The following is a 20,891-nucleotide window of genomic DNA, read 5'->3' as shown; positions in this document are numbered from 1 at the left end:
CACTTTTGTCCAAGAAGTAGGAAAGGTTGAAAAATCAACAGCTCAGAATTTATTGCGCTTTAAATTATAATTCATGAATCAATATTTCCTCTTTATCAATAGTTTCTAGTTTCTAGTTTCTAATATTTAGTTTCCCTTCTCTCCGAAGTCCCCAGTTTCGGGAAAAGAATTTTCGCATTGCTATTCAAGCTTAACAAGCATCTTGCACTACCCTGTAGTGTACTCTGCATACGAAGGTTGTCCAGATTGTGTTCGTGGAACTGAGGGTGGGTGGAGACCAAATTGTGTAAGACATTTGTGGTCAGCACGGCTTTAGTCAATTTCTCTTCAGAAATGTAAAAGCAGAATGTGGAACTATCAAACCACAGAGTTTAAAATACTATTGCATTAATAATTGATGAAATTTACTACCAACTATCAAGGATCTACTTTATGTTATTAATAAATATAGTTGTAATTATAATAGAAGACAAAGTTTGAAAAAACCATATTCGTTTTATCTAAAACATTATTATTATTTCGATTCGATTCCTTATCATTTTTATTACATTTAAGTAATAGCTATTTAATAACAGCTAGTAATACAACTTTTTTCATTATAAAAGAAACTATACCTAACTTATAGTTTAAAAACATTTTCTCCTGCGTGTTACTTAAACGCATTAGTTAATAAAAGTAAGACTTTCCTTATCATTAACGCACTTAACTGAAGATGGAATACAAAGGCAGTTCCTTATGATCAAGTAAGTAAGTGACATTCCGACAGCTTCCCTTAATATATTGTATATTAATAGACTGCCGAATGTAGTTGTCATATTTTGTGTAAATTTGTTCGAAGTCAGGAAACTACCATTTTCTATATGAAATAAGTCAGATATTGCAGAAACAAATGATCATCACTAAGTTTTATGAGTAGTATAAAGAAAAATGCTATAAGCACTCCTCAGATATACATTAGTTATTGAAAATTCTCAATAAATTAGCAAGAAACAAAGCAATTTAAGAAACAAAGTTCCTTTCGATTTGTGGAGACATATCTTCAATACTTCGCTACTAGATGGATTGTCACCTATACACGATTTCCCAAAGTAGTCGCTTTGGCATTCATTTATACAAACATAACCTCTGATTTGACCTGACAATTCTCGCCTCTAACAATAAGTTACGGATCTGGTAGATAGCCTTATTGATGAGTCCACTAATTAGCCTAAAAGAAAATGCTGTCCTCTCTTCCTTTTTCCTTTCTCTTTACCTTTGCTAGTTTCACCTGTATCATCTTTAGCAAGTGTCACAGACATTGAATACTTATGCTTTTACCAATTGTAATATTTAATTAGTTAGAACTAAACAATAAAAACATTCTCTAATCTAAACACACTGAGAAATATATTGAAAAAGAAATATTTTTCAGAGAATTAGTACTGAAACGATACAGTTTGCAAAATACGATATGATATGATTCATACACCATGGACAGCACCGAAGTTACTTGGAAAATCACCAAGAATGAAATTGACGAATACTATGAGCAACGAAAAGTCGTGAAAGAATCGTGATATTGGCTATGGACTGAGGCTTTCATAAATTTTTATCGGAATAGCATAATGTATAAATGAAAATAACGGTGAAATGTTTGAAAAGAAAGAACTGAAGTCGTAACGTAGACACCGAGAAGAGACTCAAATAAGGAAAAAGACATTTGTTGGCTGGTGTTAGTCACAATTTCGCATGGCAAGCACTCGATATATGCGCTTGCTCGTTTAATACCTGTCAAGGGGTCCCTGTTATGTACCTATACAAGTTTATTCGATTATGCAACTGATAAACTAACGGTCAAAATGTCATACCTGAAAAAAAACTGTTACTCCATGCTCTATACTGCTTTAACCATCTCTGGAATGGCACATTGGGGTCTTTCATGACTCCAGCAGAATATTGATTTCTATTACCACACTGCAAAATAATTGCAAATAAAAATGTTCTGTGATTTTTTAATTACTTTAATGTCTTAAACTATACACTTCAAAGTATTTCAGGGATTTTTACAGAATTTTTTACATATTCAAAATGTGTGAGAAATCACGCTAAACCTGGAAAACCTAGAGTGCCGTGTGATAGTCCGAAAAAAGTGTGCCATTGCAGGGTTAGCTATGTTGTTTTTAATCAAATTTTTTCGCGATAGTTGTGGACAGTCTTCTCATGAAAGGTCGTTAAAGTGTTGTACTGCGAAATTTACAATGAGTACTGTAAGTATTATAAGTACATGCACTAAAGTTCGCTGTAGAGTCCTCCTAGGACCTAGGCGTCCATAATTCTTGACCCAATATATTAAATTACCCCGTTGTGCACGACACTTTACTTATACTATTTGCAATGGTGCATATAGGCGCTGTCGATTGCTGACTGGCTGACTGACAGCTTGACAGGTCGAATCGATCTTCCTCGTTTCTCTTATTTCATCTTTTCCTGCGAGCAACCAGTAGGCCATGGGGATATACTCGGTGCTCGCAACAGATCTTTACACAACATCCGATTGAATGTATGTATCTTGATAAATACATAATACATATTTCTTGGAAGTATTTGTGAAAATGAATAAATAGCTATTATTAATAGTGTTTGAATTTGCAAGTATCTAATCTATAGAATTCTTAATACTTTATATATGGGTGAATTCAAGTGCAAATTGGATGAAAACCGAGATGGTTTCAGACTAAGCCAATTAATAGGCTTTCTATACATAAAGTGTTAATAAGAAAACTCTTAACTTTTCAAATACGAAGTTCATACAAACATATATGGTTTCAACTCATTGTACATACATATGTCTCTGTTCATATACAGGGTGGAAATTATAAAGCATTACAGACGAATATCTACAAAAATACTGATTATACGCAAAAATGTTTCAGATGAAAGTTGTTCAGCACGGAGAGAAGTATTATGTGGTGGAATATTTAATTTTCTCGGTGGACGCGCAAACATGAAGTGAAGGTCACGACCATTTTTCCAAATGGAACCATACTTTTATTTTTTGCTAGTATTGTAGCTTATTTTAAGAAGAATTTGAAAACTATCTACAGAAGGTCAATCGAGGTCAAACTTGCAGAGAAATGCTGAAAAGGTGAATGAAATAAATATATTGATAATTTAACGTAATTGCGTTTTATTTGTACTTTAAAATGATTACCTTGTATTTCAATGCACTTAACAATGCATTGTTCAATTTATCTCCGAAAAATAATTTGATTTTCGCTTTACAAATTTATTGTGTATTCATTTCATTCACTCGTTTCGTGCCTTCGAACTTCCACAATAAAACAATAACATGTGTTCAATATCAGCAATACTAAGGACAACATCAAAGTCATTATCAATGAAATGAAAACAAACATATTTATGTATTATTGTGTTCTTCTGCAAGATAGTAAATTTACTTTCATCACTATTCGTGCTAAGATATCTTCGATGAATGGTAGTATTTTTTAAATTTACTGTAAAAATGGAAAATATTCAAAATTCTTTTATGATATGTTTATGGTACTAGGAGAATGCACGAAAAATTACTAGCAAAATATAAAAGTATGGTTCCATTTGAAAGAATGGTCGTGACCTTCACCTAACCTTTGCGTGTCCAGGAGGAAAAATAAAAGCCCCACCACATGATATTCCCCTGGTGCTGATCAACTTTCATCTGGAACATTTTTGCGTATAATCAATATTTTTGGTGATATTCGTCTGTAACGCTTTATAATTTCCACCCTGTATAGTACTTTAATGTTATCACATTCTCACGTTTATCAACCTGTTCACACACAATTAATCCAAGTCGTTTTTTGCTATTTGTTAGCAGAACAGAAGCACAACTAAGATCACACGCATATTTCTTGTAAAATAATATAAATAGATTCCTATACCTTCAATAAAATACAGAAAAAGTAGTAAAAATATATCTTAATTTTGAAAATAACTAGATTTGAATTAACTCTTAACAGTTCTGGTGAAACACAACAACGATAGCATTCCAGCGGGGTTCTGTAAAACCCCAGTAACGAAATAAGAACTATCGTTTACGAAGAATATTTTTCACAAACTTTATTATTAATACACTTCACGAATAACGATTGATAATACCAGTCGCAAAGTGACACACAAAACAATGTGACTCAATTGAAGATTACTGGGACTCTAAAAGAGCTATCTGTCAGTAGATAAAAAAACTAAGAACAAATATATAATTCCTGGGACTTTGCAGGACCCCAACAGAGCAGTTGAGGGTTAATTTGGCTGTCAGATACAGATTCCTTGAAAAAACCTTGCTCACAATGAGATGATAAAACTTGAGAGAATATTATTAGGCGAAATTCGACGTGAAGGAATATTGCTTAAAGATACAATTTTCATGTGAATAACTGTTACTTGGTAGAGGTGTTCGGAAGATACGAGGACCAACTGGGGAACCTTAATTATATAATTTATTACATTATCGCGGATGTGGTCGGTTTGATGACAGGAATAATGAAAAGCGGCTGGAAGCGCAGGCGTTGTCCGGTCGTATGACAGACGCCGGCTGCAGATCGAGAATTACCTCATGTTTCAGGAAACATTACATTAACCTCTTGTCTGTCTTTCGTCGAGAGTTATCAAAAGCGAGAAAAAAAGAAATGGAATATGTATTTTACCATTTACACATAATCTATCAAGATTAATTTTTTAGTAGGTGTTTAATAGGTATATTGTACATGTATACGAGATGTTCCTCAAAGTATTAGGTCATTCCATTAGTAATGCAACGTCCTGTTTTGTTTCAAAAAATTAAGAATCCATTGAAGAAGAAAGAATGTAAAATTCGACGAAGCTGTGACTAAAAATACACGTATACATTAATTTCTTTATAAATAACATAATTTGTGGGAACATTATTTCTGGGATGACCCAATAAATTGTCTTCTTACAGTAAAAAGTTTAGGAGGTGAAATAAAGTGAATAGTAATTTATCAACACAGTATCGAAAATACGTAGTTAATCGTTATAATAAATAATTTTTTTTAACTAATTTTTCTATATCTTCCCCTGTACAGAGCTACATACGAATTATTTACAAACTAGTTTACACAGAAACATTTAAGAATAAAGACAAACTTTATGTCAACATCAAAGAGTTCAACCAAGTATAAATTGATAGCAGGTTAATTGTTATTAATAAAATAAATATAATATTCCAGTCTTACTTAATTTTGTACGTTCCTCTCTTATTATATTCGTCTTTTCTTGGCTAGATAGCTAATTAATAAAAAAAATATGCTAGTGGTAATTTCCAGTTTTGCCTAATGCAAATCTTTACTATCATTACCATAACTAATATCAATATTCACGTGACAACGTGTACTTCCATCGCGTCCCTTTTGATACCCATTTTTAATACTCATTTCATCTAAAATTAGTACGCATCTCAATTGTTTACTGTCTCTTTTGCTTTACCTTTGGCTTTGTACTATCATATTATTAAACATTTTTTAGTAATATGTTCCTCTGCATTTACACTAAAATACTGTTGCTTACGCCCAAGCATGTCGTTGTACGCCGAATTAATATTATATAAGAGGTTGTTTAGAAAACTGTATTTATTTTATTAGCGATACAAACATCTCTATGGATATCACAAGTGTTTGGTTCAAAAGTTGAACGAAGTCTGACAGTTGCGCAAGAAGATGTGCAAAAGTGGAGTATGACTACATTCTATTGGTTAATTCAGTGTGAAAGAGGATAGGTTAAAAATCGACTATTGGTGGAGTTACAAGGGGTAGGCGATGACATTATTATGCTTCAAAATCTTTGCGTGAAACAGGAATGGGAAAGTTTCTGGAAATGTTCACAGAAACTGCTTTCTACTAAACACGTAGCCTCAACATCTGAAGTGCAGTCTTTCAGAACCTGCACTCAGGACTTGCACTCTTACCTACATGTATGACCCTCTGACTAGTCGACGAGAAAATCTGTACAATAGAATGCAATACGCGACAAATATTGTGCCCTTATTACGCACTAGTATAACTATAACTCATGCATTACGAGTCACAAAAATACTACATATAAACCATGTGCAATGTTACTTCGCACGAAATGGCACGAAGCTACCAACGAATAGCATAACAAACATGTATGTGAAACAGAAAACATTAATACCAATAATTCCATCCCGATGTTGAATATTACTCTCAAGAATGGTGCAGTTTAAATAGTCATAGAGACTTTTTGCACTCAAAAACCGCATATATCTAGCATACAGGATGTTCCAGAACTAATAGTACGATGGGAAAGCCAGTAGATCCACATGAAAAAAATAAGTTGAAAATATAGAATAAGTTTTTTGAATATCGAGCATCGTTTTCGAGAAAAAACTTACATTATGATCAGGTACAAGCATATAGAACTGCAGTTTTAGGTACTAGAAGCTTACTGTTGAGAACTCAGAACTTGTCGTTAGATTCGATTGACCCCGCAAAAAACCATATAAAGATGGCATATACGTATTTCCCTTATTGGCCGAATTGGTCACACCTATTACTACAATTTGCAGCAAACCGAGCTTCCCTCTTGCCCCTATGCCATTTCACTGACAACTTCTGAGGAACACTGACCCTGGGTCTGATCACTATCTCTACCTATGGTAAGCTAGAAGCATTTCGCTTTCCGTTTACTCCTCAAATGTCTAAACCTGTACTTCAGTACACTTGCACAGAAAAAAAGGTTAAGCTGAACTTATTGAAGTCTCTTATAGAATTTACAAAAGTATTCTAAGAGACCTAAGTTTAACAGTATCAGTAGGAGACGAATTTGTAGATTTAACAATGCTCCTTTTACTGTAGCCAAGCTATCTTCGTTAATTTCACAAAGGGCTATAACAGATCTTACAAAAGTCTGCCCTGCTTAAGTCTACTTAGGAGACTTTTGGAAGATCTCTATGCTCCTTTTTTCCTCATATACTCGGTTAAAAATCGAAGTTAATTTTCTCAAAAATGAAGCATGATATCAAAAACTTTTATTCTGCATTTTCGTCTTGTTTTTTCATGTAGAATCATCCCCCCTCCCTTGTTTGTACCACTGGCTCTGAGACACCCTCTATGTATACAAATCAGTGCATTCACGAATACTGGTCGCCTGACCTCGGGTACCTATTAAGGCGAACACAAATAGAAATTTGGGGTAGAAACTTTGTCAAGGATATGAACATTGGCAAACATATGTCCATTGATTTTTTATGTTTGTATAGTAGTTTTCTAGTGTTTCTCCATTGAAACTTGGTAATCCGAATTCTTCTCCTGATAGGACTGCTATAAGTAAATGATCCTTTAGTTAGAGATCCTTACCATTTTATTATCTTCAAATTATTATGCGTTTGAAGACATGACTAAAATGTGCTTAAACTGTATCTGTAATCATTAACTTTGAATTCAAATAACTGTATTTGTAACATTTATACGATAGTAAGGAAAATTGTCCATTTGCGTTCATACATTTGTAGATTTTTATATCTGTTGTAACTATTTATTCAACATTTAAAAAGTTATTAATTCATATGTATGTTTATAATTGCGTATCCTGTTAATTGCATTTTGAAATGCATAATAAAACAGGTAAGGGGAGTTACTCTATAAAAGAAATATAACTCCATTTAAAGAAATAAATATGTAAACTTTTCTCTAAATTTCACCCTAAGAACTAGATTCAATTTTCATAAAAAGTTACTTCATATTTTGAAAATCTCGAGCTATAATTAAATGCATGCACTTAGAAGGATGGTATTATACACGTTCACATATACACGTATGCTTCGAATTGTCTGCCATTGGTTCGGTGCATCGCGTGCCTTCCACAATCCTCAATAACAATAATATATTATGACACTCTGTTCAATCACTATAACTCCAATATTGTTTTGACCCCTTTAAACAGGATAGCTTTAAATGACACACAGGGACAGGAAATAGGTGAAACGCATCAATTGAGCAGAAGAAAATAATTCGTCAAAATATGGAAAATAGGCTACGTGTCGCTACAAATTACGAACTGCTAGTCACAAATGTTTTCTGCCAAAAATTAAAGAATCTATAACTCCCACCTTGCGGATTATCTCTTTCGAGCCCCCCTAGCAAATATGTTAAGTCCTAAGGTAAATGTCCCAATACCTAAACACTTAAAATGTCAAATGCTCAGCAGTGGACAATCGAAAAATGCATGTCTTGCCACTTGAATTGCATCCCAGTAGTTGAGTATACTATTTTATTATACTACTTTTTATTTTTCATTTCTAGATACATTAGAATTTAATCTGAACCCTAGAATACCTTTTTATTTTTCAGCGTAAGTATCAATGGGGTTGCAAGAGTCCCCAAAAAATCTTAATATTTAAAATAGTATTTCTTATTTTCGAAACATTTTTTATCTATCCTTCTTTGCACATATTATCAAAACACAGTGGCACGTTCGGATTCCTGATTACAGAAAAAAAACAAAATTTTCAAGTTGAGATTTTGTGGAGTGATTTTAGTGTTAAAATTGAATAAAATTGGCATTAATGTTGAGATACTGAAACATGGTTGGCTACTGGAACATTTACCTTTGCAGTTTCCGAACACATACTCTAAATTAATTTTGTGTGACTAGCGTCAGCGAATTGATAGGTAGGAAGACTATTCTTGAATTTTCCATCTTCTCTGCACAATATGAAGCTCCTTCATGAACTGTGCTTTTCAGCCATTCTCTAGGTTCGTCAACTGAGCCATTCTGTGTCGCAAAATTTAAGTAAAAGTAATGGAAAAATTGGCATGGTAAAAAAAATCTCGACTTAAAATAAACATGCGTAAAATGACCTTTGCATGTGGGTCAAAATTCAACTTGACCCCATTGGGTACAAGCGCCCTGGCTATACGCTTTATTGTTTTATGGATCCAAGAGTAAGCGGCAGTTATCTGTCAGTAGGAAGGTATATTCTAGAATGGTCGTCAGAATATTGGGCTTTTCAAAAGTTTATAATTTTACGACGAAACAAAATGGTCGTAAGGGGCCGCTCTATTTTCGAGCAGTTTCAGGAATGCAGTGGGTGTGAGTCGTTATGCCTCAATAGAAAGAGAATGAATCAGCATGAGGAAGTAACAATAATATCTGTAGTCAGATGGCAAAACCTGATACGTTACTTTTTTCAAAATTGAAATGTGTACTTTTCCATGCGTACTTAGATGAGATCTATCAATTTACAAAAGGTAATATGTGTACACCGTGTAGTTTAAGAAAAAAACAAGATAGCAATCGTTCATAACATGTGAGTCTACCTATTGCTTCATCCAACGTTAAACAGCTGTACTGAAAAATTAAAAATTTTTGACATATCAGATTTTGCTATCTGACTACAGACATGTTCAGTTGCAGAGTGTCCTTATTGTGTACACACTATGAAGCATAACTATAGTACAATTTCATTTTTTAAGAGTAGGTTCTGGTTATTCAAAGAATGGTTTCGAGATGTCAATATTAATAACTGAAAGAGTATAAATAAAAATCTTATTTACGAAGAGGAGTGGCAAAATAGTACATATTTATGGAAATCTAATATAAACACGAAAAGTATCAATGTTATTATATACTTCAATGTAGTGTCAAGATATTAAATGCCATTACAGTTCAAAAGACTCCCTGTTTCTTTCTTAAATTCGAGATCGTAGAATTGGATACAACACTCTTAAAACCCTGCAACTATTGTTATGCTTGACAATGACAAACTAATGACAATTGGCCATAAACATCTTGTTTGAAAGATAAATTTCATTGCGGCAAAGTTTCACGAATACGCAATTTCGAGATTTATCTGGCATGACTGAAGAGAAAGAACGAAAGGAAGATTTCTCTTCCAAAGCCGCGCATTTCACGACCGTTACCTCACGACCGACAGTTGAAGCTCTCTAATCGGCCAGGTACTCGCTAAGAAATTCTCTTAGCAACGATCTCGTAATTAACCTATGCATTCTTTTCTCACAATCTTAGGGCTAAGTTGGTATTCGTGCTTTTGTAAGTCAGATCGCGTTTTTGCAACTCACGCGAGTTATAACTAGTATCTAGGATGGTATTTCAACGTAAAGCTTTAACAGCAAAGACTCTTTATTTCGTGCATCTTTATAAACGCTTTGTTTGTGTTGTACTCATAAATTATGTTCACTATTGTAACTTAAAAATTTAATTTATGTTTTTGGAATTCACTGATGCCACTCTGGTCGAACTCTGCTGACTTCTTGCAAGGAACAAACGCGAACTGTCTCTTTTCGAGACAAAACTTCGCAGGTGTATACAGGAGGGAAAAATAAAAACACGTAATTTCTTTTAGCTGTGGTAACTTAAATTTAAGAAGTGAAACTATTCTTCAAAATTGAAGGTATAAAACCTATTTTGACAAATAACTGGAAAACTGGAAAACAACGTAGATAGACCAAAATAGTATGTCACAAAGTTGCGTGGCTGTTAAAGAGGAATAATATGGCATAAATAAAAAGTTCTTTTACGAGTAACGTTAACTCATATTTAAAAAGAATTAATATCATATACAAAATAAATGTGGCAAATTTATAACTGAATATGTATATATCCAACTCTAAAAAAATATATATTCACTTCTAAACTTGTAGGAGCAGTTTTTAAAATATGTCTTTGATTTATGGAAAAAACAAAAATTAATGTTTTGAGCATGTTATACGAAAATGTTAAACAATCAATGTTTAGTCAAATTGAAATCATTTATTATTTTATGAAATTTCAAAGTTTAAGTATATTTTAGGTTCAGTACTTATTCTGCACTTTTGTTAATGTATTTATATCTACTATATCATTGCGAGGAAATTTATTTCTCGCAACAGATGAGCGTAAAAATAATTTACAATAATTATAAATTGTATGGTACATAATGTATTCCACCTTTGTTACTGTTATGTGATTTATTAAAATCGGTTTACTTTCATTTTAAATGTCTCTCAGAAGTTAAATTTAAGTCATTGAGTAAGACTACAAGATAAAGATAAATGAAATATCGAATCTACCGAAGTAAATTATGTTCACATAATTCAATGTTGGCAGCCACACAACACGCGACAGCCAGAGATATGACTCTCGTGACTGAAGATTACTTGCAGCAACAAAATGAGGGATTAAACAAAGTTAAGGCAAAGCGGCTTAACGTTCATAGTTAGTGACGCGATTAATGCCTTTCTACGAAACTTTACACTGAAAATAATCTAAATGATGCAGTTTTTTATTATTTTACCCACTTCATGATGGTACACGGAAATGATACAGAGAAATTGATTAAATTACCTATCAACACGGTGTGATTCAATATTGAATGTGGAATGTTTCATAAGAAAAGCATAAGGAAAAATAAATTTCTCAGAAAATCAAGTAGGAATACTTCATGGTACGAAATAATTATTTAACCATTTAGCAATGAATAAGTTTTTCTCTTTTATAAGTTAGCTGATTGTTTTTGACTTTGAAATGTCTTTCATTGAGTGTCCTCTATGTGCATTCCTTGTTATTAAAATAATAATAATAATTAAATTCATACGTCTAATTAAAATATTAAAGCATGTAATATGAACGAGTAAGTAGATATAGTTTAGAAGTGACACTGTTTTAGATAAAAATTACTCATGTCCAAAGTTAATCGTTGCAAATATATCAAATTTGACGACTTTGGAAATATGGTACTTTTTTACCAAATTGACATTATTGATTTTTTTCAAGCTAAAATATGTTTATATTTGAGTACGTAAATGTCTCATATTCTATATCTTATATTTGAGTGTACAAATGATCTTATATTACTGATACTGTATGTTTCCAATAAATTAAAGTTAATGGTAGAAAGTACTAATTTCTAACATTAACTGAAATATTAACTGCAGAGAAGACTTTTAAGTAATGCAATGAAAATGGAATCAATTAACAGATTACAATTGATTAATCTCGGTAAAGAATTAGTCTGCGAATTACGAGCACTTAAAATAAATAAGCAATGCAATTGGAGATAATGATAAGATATAACCAGTTAAAACAATTACAGGCCTATTATTATAATTATAAGGAATTATAGATAATTGATAAAAGCTGATTTACAAATACTTAACAATACTTCTTTTAGTAGTACAATATAGATACATATACAATCATAAACGAGAAGTAACTAATGCATTCGATGTTACAAAAACTGAGGGACTTTCAGAAAGATTAGTAATAGATATTAAAATAATGAAACAAGTGCATGTACAAATACATATTCGTATAACACTTGCTTTCTCAGATATAAAATATTTCTATTTCCTGGAAGTGACCTAAGATTCCAATTAAAAACTACTTATAAATATTAACCTAGTATGCCAAAAACTAACTATCGAACGAAACGATTTGTTGTTTCGTGTTATTAACTAAGTAAAAGATGGCTGTTTCGCCAAAATTCAGAAATTAAAGATTTAAACTTTTGTGACGTTACATCCAACACATGTCAAAGTTCAAATCTCTGATCATTGAATTTTCATAAGGCCATTATTTGTTGGTAAGGTATTAATGACACGAAACGACAAACCGCTAACTATTGGTTGGTGTTTTAGATTATTGTTTTAGACATGAAATAGTTTATATCTAAAGAACATATTGACATTAAGCTGTGGATATACATTTATTCGATTACGAACGAGAGAAAATTTGAGGCGCAATTCTAGACATTAAAATGAAAAATAATGAAATTGCGATGAATTCTTCGTTTGTTAATTATAAGTGTTTAAAAATTGCTAAAATTCAAGTACAACTCGGTAAACTGAATGACACCATTGTCAGCGTGAAGCTCGTAACAGGGGTCAGGTCATGGAGAACAGTGATTACCATAGCCATAGCCCAGACCGAGAGTAGTCGTGGAATCCCACCATAATTGTGTGAGATGAGTGCCTCCTACGCAACTGTTTATAACAGTCACTACATTTTTAAAACGCTTATAATTTATAAATGAAGGTTCAAACGCAATTCTGTTGCTCTTGATTTTCGTTTATATACACACAAGTCAAAATTTGTATCAACTTATAGTTCAAACATAACAAATTTGTAAATTCTTTCATTCGATGGCTATATGAAATTGTATAGTAAAAAGAAGAATGGTTACAATTATTTCAACATCTACTTAAGAAGATAGATATATGTATAGTTCTAAAATATAGACTCAACCCATACAATTTATTTAGCTTAAATATATCACTAACAGGAGGATCATTGGATACACATAATTGAATGAAAACTAGTTTATATCCATCATATTTTATTTTTATGACTCTTTCTTACCCCAAGTCTACTAAATCACCCTCACTTTCTCACACCATCATTTCCTTGCTCGTCTTTTATCTGATATGGAAATAACTTCAATGATTATGATAAATAATGTTCTTTCTTCGCACGGTGTACCTACACATAAACATGTATGTATATATGAGCCCCTTAGTTGATAAGTGAATTAGGTTCATTTTCTTAATATTGTAAAAATTGGACTTTCGTGTAATATCGTACAAAAAATTCAATACAAAATGTAACTTTATTGTAACAAGATAAAGCGAAAGAATAGTAATTACGTCATTATAACCTCAAATAAAATTCATATTTTTTTAAATAGTAAACAACCAGTAAGGTAACGAATAATGAAGTGCCATTATGGCACTGAATTATTATACCACTTCTTTGTGAGAAAGTGACTTGCGCCATATGACTATTAATGTATTAATAATCATAAGTTACACAAATGTCATTTTTAATACATTACAAGTTTACTATATACTATATATTAGAGAAACTTATTCGTTGCTGAATTCTTCACCACTTTCTTCAGCTGTACTGGTCTTCAATGCTTGAAAAAATGCATGATGAATTGGAGGAATAAATTTCAGCAAATCTAACATGTCCTTCTTTTTGGCCGCAAAGACAGGACGCACGGATGGATATAAATTTTCCTGTAGTATATTTTTCAACTGCAATGCCCTGCCACACCAAGCATGTTGAATATTTAATATCGCAAACTCAACATCTGCAGAAATGATAGTTTTATAAAAATTACAAACTATTTTTCACGTTCATAGTGTAGCCACTGAATGGTGAGCCAATTTACAGTTTGCATTACTGTATTTTTCTTAGGCTTTGTTATTGACCGTTCTAGCTGTTTAATTGAAAAAAATTCGTCCCTTTTCATTCCATAAACCACAAATTTGTTGGAATGTCCAGCAGTTTTCATATAGCAGTACCAATCTTCAGGGACATAAAGAGATTAATGGCGTCCTGCAGATTCTACACATCCAAAAGATGAATCATGTGGTAAAAACGAATGTCCTGATATTAAAAACATCTGTTTAACAACCTTCGCTGCAATATCATCACTTTCAACTGACTTTAACAGAGACAAAGCTATTTTTATATTATAATTTTGTCCAGTATAAGAGTCTCTATAAATAATAATCTTTTTTTTATCACCAGCAACAGATTTGATATATTTAATTAAACATGGTGCTATTTCTTGCGATTCTGTGGATGCGGATGTTTCATCCCAAATATAAAAGTATCCTTTATTTTCACTTAAGTCGTGAATACTGAGATTATAATAGTACATATTTCTCTTATAATACGCATCAGAAACTGTTAATATTGAAAATGGTAATGCTTTCTGTAAATCGATACTACACACATAAATATTATTTGAACGCTTTGCATTTTCTACATCCTCTTTCATAGAATTACGTGCTATTTCAGCTTTTCGTAAATGTAACTCATGTTCATCTTCGAATATATCAGTGCAGTAAGTCCATATGTTCCATAGAATAATGGAGGAAGTCCAAGAAATTGGACTTAGGTCATATTCAAGATATTTTTACAGTCACTCCATTTCTGATGTAAAATTGACTCTCATTTTTTATTAACCTTAAACAAAGTATACACAAGTTGATGTGTTAAATAGAACATGCATTCTTAATACTTATTATTTCTGTAAAAAATTCATTTTTCGTATTTTGGATTTATACCACTTGTCAACTAAAGGACTCACATATATACCCATAAACTATGTACATTATTTATCATAATCATGTATATAATCATTAAAATAGAAGTTGATGCCAAGAACTTGTTGACTAAACTCTACAAATTCGTCACTGGTAATGACTCATGGACTCATATCAGATAACGATTGCATGTGTAACATATTTTCCCATGTTTTATGTAAGTGTTATTAACTTGTACGTGCACGTATATAAACGTAATCTGTAAGTGCACCTATGAGACCTAAGTAGAATTTAATAGTTTTGTGCTTCAGTCACATACAAGATACTATTCCCTTATATACGCAACATCGACTTCAATAATGAAACAATATCTTGCTCGCTAGATGCGCATAACTTTTCGTTCAGACTCCAGCTTGAATTTAGTTCCTTGCTTCGTGACTGGTTCAACGAGATCCTTCCTTTATCAAGCTTGATCCTCATAGCCACTTCTTCAAACTGGAAACGCTCGAACGGATACATCAATTAGGACGTCGCTAATTAACGGAGGTTGAGACCTTCCGTTCCCCACCCACGTCCAGGCCGAAGAAATAATAAATAATGTGGAACACAAGGTATGTACTGTGTGTTACTGATAGGAAGTTGGTAAATGGAAAGAATGCTGATTTGGTCGGCTAGAGCAAATTCTCCTTCCTGTAGAAGTTGGGTCTTTTATTTTAATAAGTACTCGAGCATTAGTGTGTGCACATGAGATTAAGGATTCATTAGTAATTTCTTTTTCGCCATTATTTTCCTTTTCACTTCCTAATGCTTTAGTTCTGTCATTGGTATTTCCGTTTTTCCTTGTATTTTTATCGTCGTAGCTCTTTTTATCTCTGCTTCCATCTTTATCTCTTCTTTTATAAGCCTCTTTACCTCCTTCTTTATGTCTTTTATTCTTCACCTTATTCGTCTTATCACTATGTTTCACTTCCTTTTCTTCCTCCTTCTTCTTTCCTCTTTCCTCTCTAGTTCCGTTATTCTCGTTTCTAGTTCCTTCTTTTCTTTCTTCTGTCTTTCTCTTTTCTTTACTTCTTTCCATTTCCGCCTTTCTCCACTATATCCTCTCTTAAATTCATTATTTCTTGACAAATTTTTTTAAATAATTCCATTTCTGTCATACAGTCAATATTTTTACTTTCTCTTTTTCTCTCCCTCTCCTTTTTCTGTTCATCTTCTTTTCAGATCTCCCTGACCTCTTATCTCAACTTTTGCTTTCCCTTCTTCCCATCTTCCGTTTTTCTTTTCTGTTTCCCAATATCTTTCCTCTTTTTCTATCTTTCTTCCTACTTTTATATTTCGGTATTTCGTACAGAAAACAATACAAACAGAGTCACCTGAAAACTGTAACGTACTCTGCAAAGCTGAAAAGAAGTTTTGCAAGAAAGTACAGGGACAAAAGGAGCCCATCAGTCAAGTTAACATGTATCTGAACGTTTCAGCCAATAATATTTTAAAGCTGAAAATGTATCTAAGAAGAAGTACGACCTATTTTACTTTGAACAAATGGCCTACATTCCTTTCAGAAACTTCCTTCTAGCTCTGTTTAGTTTCAGTGCTAGATATAACCAGATTGTAGCGATTTCTTGGTATTTAGTTTCACAATTGATAAGTTATCTGTTACTTCTCGTTAACATAGTTTTAGCTGACTTTCGGAACTGGCTTTGTTCCGCAGCATTTAATCACATTGAGGGATATGGCACTTGTGCACTCGTTGTACTCTTCGTAATCCTTTCCATTTCTAGTATAATGGATGTACTGTGCAGAGATGAGGAACAGCGGAAGGAATACGATTTAATTGGTCAGAATGGAAGGAGCCATGCTTTACTGAATAAAGAGGCTTCGCTTACCTTTATACTCTTCCGTTGTACTTCTCATCTCTGAACTGTAGATATATTTTCTTGCACTCGTTAATGTGGTTTCAAGGAGCCAGAAAAATTTGTTTAATACTTTAAGAGCGATTTCACTAAATTCATGAAGTTATGCCAAAATGATTGTTTAGAGAAATAGGTTAGGTAAGTATCAGATCATTGGATCACCTAGCGTTAGAAAATAATATGTTATAATCTGTAGTAGTATTAATAGTTCGCTTTTCATTTGTTGAGTTTTGATAACAATTTAAAGATAAATATTTTCATTAACATCTTATGGTCATAATTTGGATGAAAATATGCGAGCTTAACAATAAGAATGTTCATAGGTTATAGATCTTCCTTTTTCTTATTTTAAATAATTTAATGGTTAAATATTTATTTACTTACGTGAAATTCAACACAATTTTTATTTGAACGTTAAAATTGAACATCAACGAGTCAAATCAGTAAAGATTTCTAATAACATTTTGTAGAACTAAAGGAGTGTTAGGAATTGAGTAAACTAATTGGTTTAAAAATCGCAGGTCTTTCAGCAATCATTAAAACATTGAAATACTAGAGTATTGTGTATGCTTCAATCTCAGGAGGCCTTCAAGAGGTTCTGAACCGTCTGACCAGTGACGATGAGTACAGGTCAAACGAGCTCAACTCATATCAAATTAGACGGTCACGAAGGAATTAACCCCTTGGACCAATTGGCTGCTCCGCGTTCGCAACCCTGTCACACAAGTAAAAAGAGTAAAGAGGTAATGTTGATTTACACGCATTCACCCTTATGTGATTCTTCTTCGAAGTATAACTTTGAGATCACGTATCAGTTTCAAGAAAATATTCCCATAAACTTAATGAAAATTTGTGATGACATATTTGTGACAGTAAAGCATTTAATGCTTTGTGGACTTTCAGGAGTGGCATTTGTCAAATAAAACAAGTAAAACTATTATATAACTTGAAGTTAGAATAGTATGAACAAAATTTAAATTATTAAGATCTAAACACAAACATTACTTAAGAATAACCATTGATTCTTATAATAAATTTCACAAAAGTTGGAAATAGTCAATTTCACGCAGTTGGTAACTTTATGCATTGCCTGCTAGAGAGGACAGGCGTAAAACGTGATGTTATTTCGTACGAACCATTTACGTACGTGCACCTTGCTGTGCACCTCTGGTTCGAGAGTTACGAAATAGTCGTCGATGGCAGAAAACAGTTGCTTATTTAGTATTGGAAAGGAACTTCGTTGTCACAACTAAAAAGTTACCAGTGCCCGTTTTCCCATAAGAAACAAAGTGACCTGTCCTGTCCTAACTAAAAATCACCCAGCTAAAGTTCTTATTATATACCTAACCTTAAAACACATCTAGTATGCAGTTGTCCAAGAATCCTTGGTTCGAGCGTCTGCAGCAGTAAACTGCCTTAAGAGTTTCTGCGACTCGTCAAATTCTGCAATTTGCGACGTGACAGGTTTAAACGCATGGAAAGGGAAACAGCATAAGAGGACCCAAACATAAATAACATTGATTTACTATTATATGTATGTACCTTAAAAGGAATTATGAAACTTGAATGTTCTTTTATCTCCAAGAATTTCTTATTTGACTAGCATTCTTTTCCCTTTCCCGAAAGCAACTAGTTCGAAAGAGTAGAAATTTCCTTAAAAAGAAGGTAAAAAATGCTCTTAAAGATGAAGATTTGCCAGAAAGTATGCCCTACTCCGTATGTTGGTATTTCAGTATAACTGTAAACACTCTTCTTATAAATAAAGTATGTTCCAATGACATTATTGATACGCTGCTCTAATATGTTTGATTATCTTAATATAACCTGAAATAACTTTTAAGATAGAAAATAATCTCTAGAATGTAATTCGACTTACCCGGCTTCCTGCGCGAGCTCCAAAGCACAGGAGGATGCGCGGAGGCGGCGACTGCAGCGGAGGGGTTACCGGCGGAGGCAGCCAGTTTGACTGCGTTCCGCGTATCTGAAACAAAATTCAATTCAGTATTGCATTGTTCATGGACAATTTAATCGTGCTGAATTACATCTTGATAAAATATGTACTTTTATGTACAAGCTTCGCTTGTTTGCCCATATTTCTATGCTGTATGTATATTTCAATATGATCAATCATGTGATTGGCTATATCATCACTATGAAAATACTAGAGGTACCCGAATATTTATGCGAGTATAGGGGGTGGTCCACTTAAATAAGGACACTTAAATATTTCTTTCAATTCTTTTGATAAGAAAAACATTTTATATGCAATTTGAATGGTATCCAGGGGTGAATGAGCTGTGAAGAATATTTGTCTTTGAAGTCATTATTTTCGGGGTTATCAAGATCACCGGTATTTTTTAGGACATAAATGTACTTTTCTTTTACTGCAAAATATATTATTTATTTAATCTCGATTGATAAGAAGTTGTGTTGATATCAAACTTAAAATAATTAGAAATACATTACAGTCCTTTAGAGAAGATATTTAAGTGGACCACTCTGTATACTTGGTACAACTTCACTAGGCGTCATCTGCAAATGAATAAAATCTATTATCATCATCGTGTTTGATTATTGAAAATTTTACAACTGTTTGAATGACGAGTGATATCGACACCTAATTGCAAACCACAAAATGAATTTCATTGATATGGTCAGTAGTGCATATGCTTACAATAAAGAGTGTGGTGAAAGCTAGATCCAATATGCAGAACTCGCAATGTTTTTATTTCGCCAACAATATGATCGTAACAGCAGTATTAATTGCACCTTTGCTTACGAAAAAAGTTTTCTTTGAACTTGAAATATCACGAAATATTATAACTTTATAAATCACCTATATAATATCTCTTTTCATTGTTTGAATGTCAGTTTTAAAATACTGTTCCTCATTTTTGATAAACCTGTCAATAAAGAGGTTCAGAAAATTAGGTATCGAATCGACAATCTGACCAATCTTATAAATGCTTCCTAGATATAAATAATATTGGTCATTAATGTACCAAGACAAGAATAATGACGACAATATCAAAACATGAAAAGTATAAACTACTGCTGTGATCGGTGAAGAATGATAGAGAAAACTTTAACGCAATCTCTGGGTGCAACAGCTGTGACCGTTCCCTCGAAGAAGTTCCTGTGTATATGCAGTTCAGCATGATGCACGTGCAGTTGTACATACAAGTAATAAGTACAATGCGAAGAGAAAAGCTGTTGTGATTACACACAAAGCATAAATCGACCTAAAACCAGCCGTGTAATTAATGGCAATTGCAATTAGAATGTGCGGAATTATAACAGAAAGATGATACGTGACTATTAAAATAATGAAAATTAAATAATTGTTTTAATTTCCGTCTGAACGTATTGTATTAAATTATTGCTATCTCTAACGTTACATTTTAATTAAGCTTTTAGATTCAACGATAAAGTTCAACACGTAATAAGAAATTTTTATAAATAATACATTATTATGGTTTTAAAAGTTATTGTTATAATTCTACCTTTTGATTAATTTTACCTTGATTCATAAAGTTTCGATATATTTATTCTAAGGAATAAAACACATGATGTGAAAGTTCGAACTAATGAATTTTATGGATTACGATAACTTCTAATTGAAACGAAGCTAGTATAATTACAGTATTTCCTCACTGTAAATTTGTATTTGGTACAAGCAAGGGGCTTATACAGAATTAAGGAACCTTCCTTTCAATTTAATTGACGCTTCACTGTCTCCTTCTTGTTTCACCAAGAGGGAAAAGAAATGACAGAAACATCTTAAGAAATATGTAGAAGGGAACGAAGAAGAGTAGCTGGGATCGGGGGATAAAGGAATAACAAATTTATAACAAGAAAATAATACATAGAAAATTTTCTATTCTGTTGAAACAACGTACTAAAGTATAGT

General features: G+C 32.6%; 1 protein-coding gene across 1 annotated transcript in view; it reads right to left on the bottom strand.

Annotated features, from left to right (window-relative positions):
• LOC143186909 (dual 3',5'-cyclic-AMP and -GMP phosphodiesterase 11) overlaps nucleotides 1–20,891 on the bottom strand; it is a 175,835-nt gene that overhangs the window by 84,900 nt on the left and 70,044 nt on the right. Inside the window, exon 2 of the mRNA XM_076390764.1 lies at nucleotides 18,858–18,962. The gene's annotated coding sequence lies outside the window, so the exon portion shown is untranslated. The remainder of the gene's footprint in view (nucleotides 1–18,857; nucleotides 18,963–20,891) is intronic.

The sequence above is a fragment of the Calliopsis andreniformis genome, unplaced genomic scaffold (assembly GCF_051401765.1).
Source record: "Calliopsis andreniformis isolate RMS-2024a unplaced genomic scaffold, iyCalAndr_principal scaffold0022, whole genome shotgun sequence".
In the NCBI taxonomy this organism is placed as follows: domain Eukaryota; kingdom Metazoa; phylum Arthropoda; class Insecta; order Hymenoptera; family Andrenidae; genus Calliopsis; species Calliopsis andreniformis.
The sequence above is the reverse complement of the archived record's forward strand: the minus strand, read 5'-3'. Positions and strand labels throughout refer to the sequence as shown.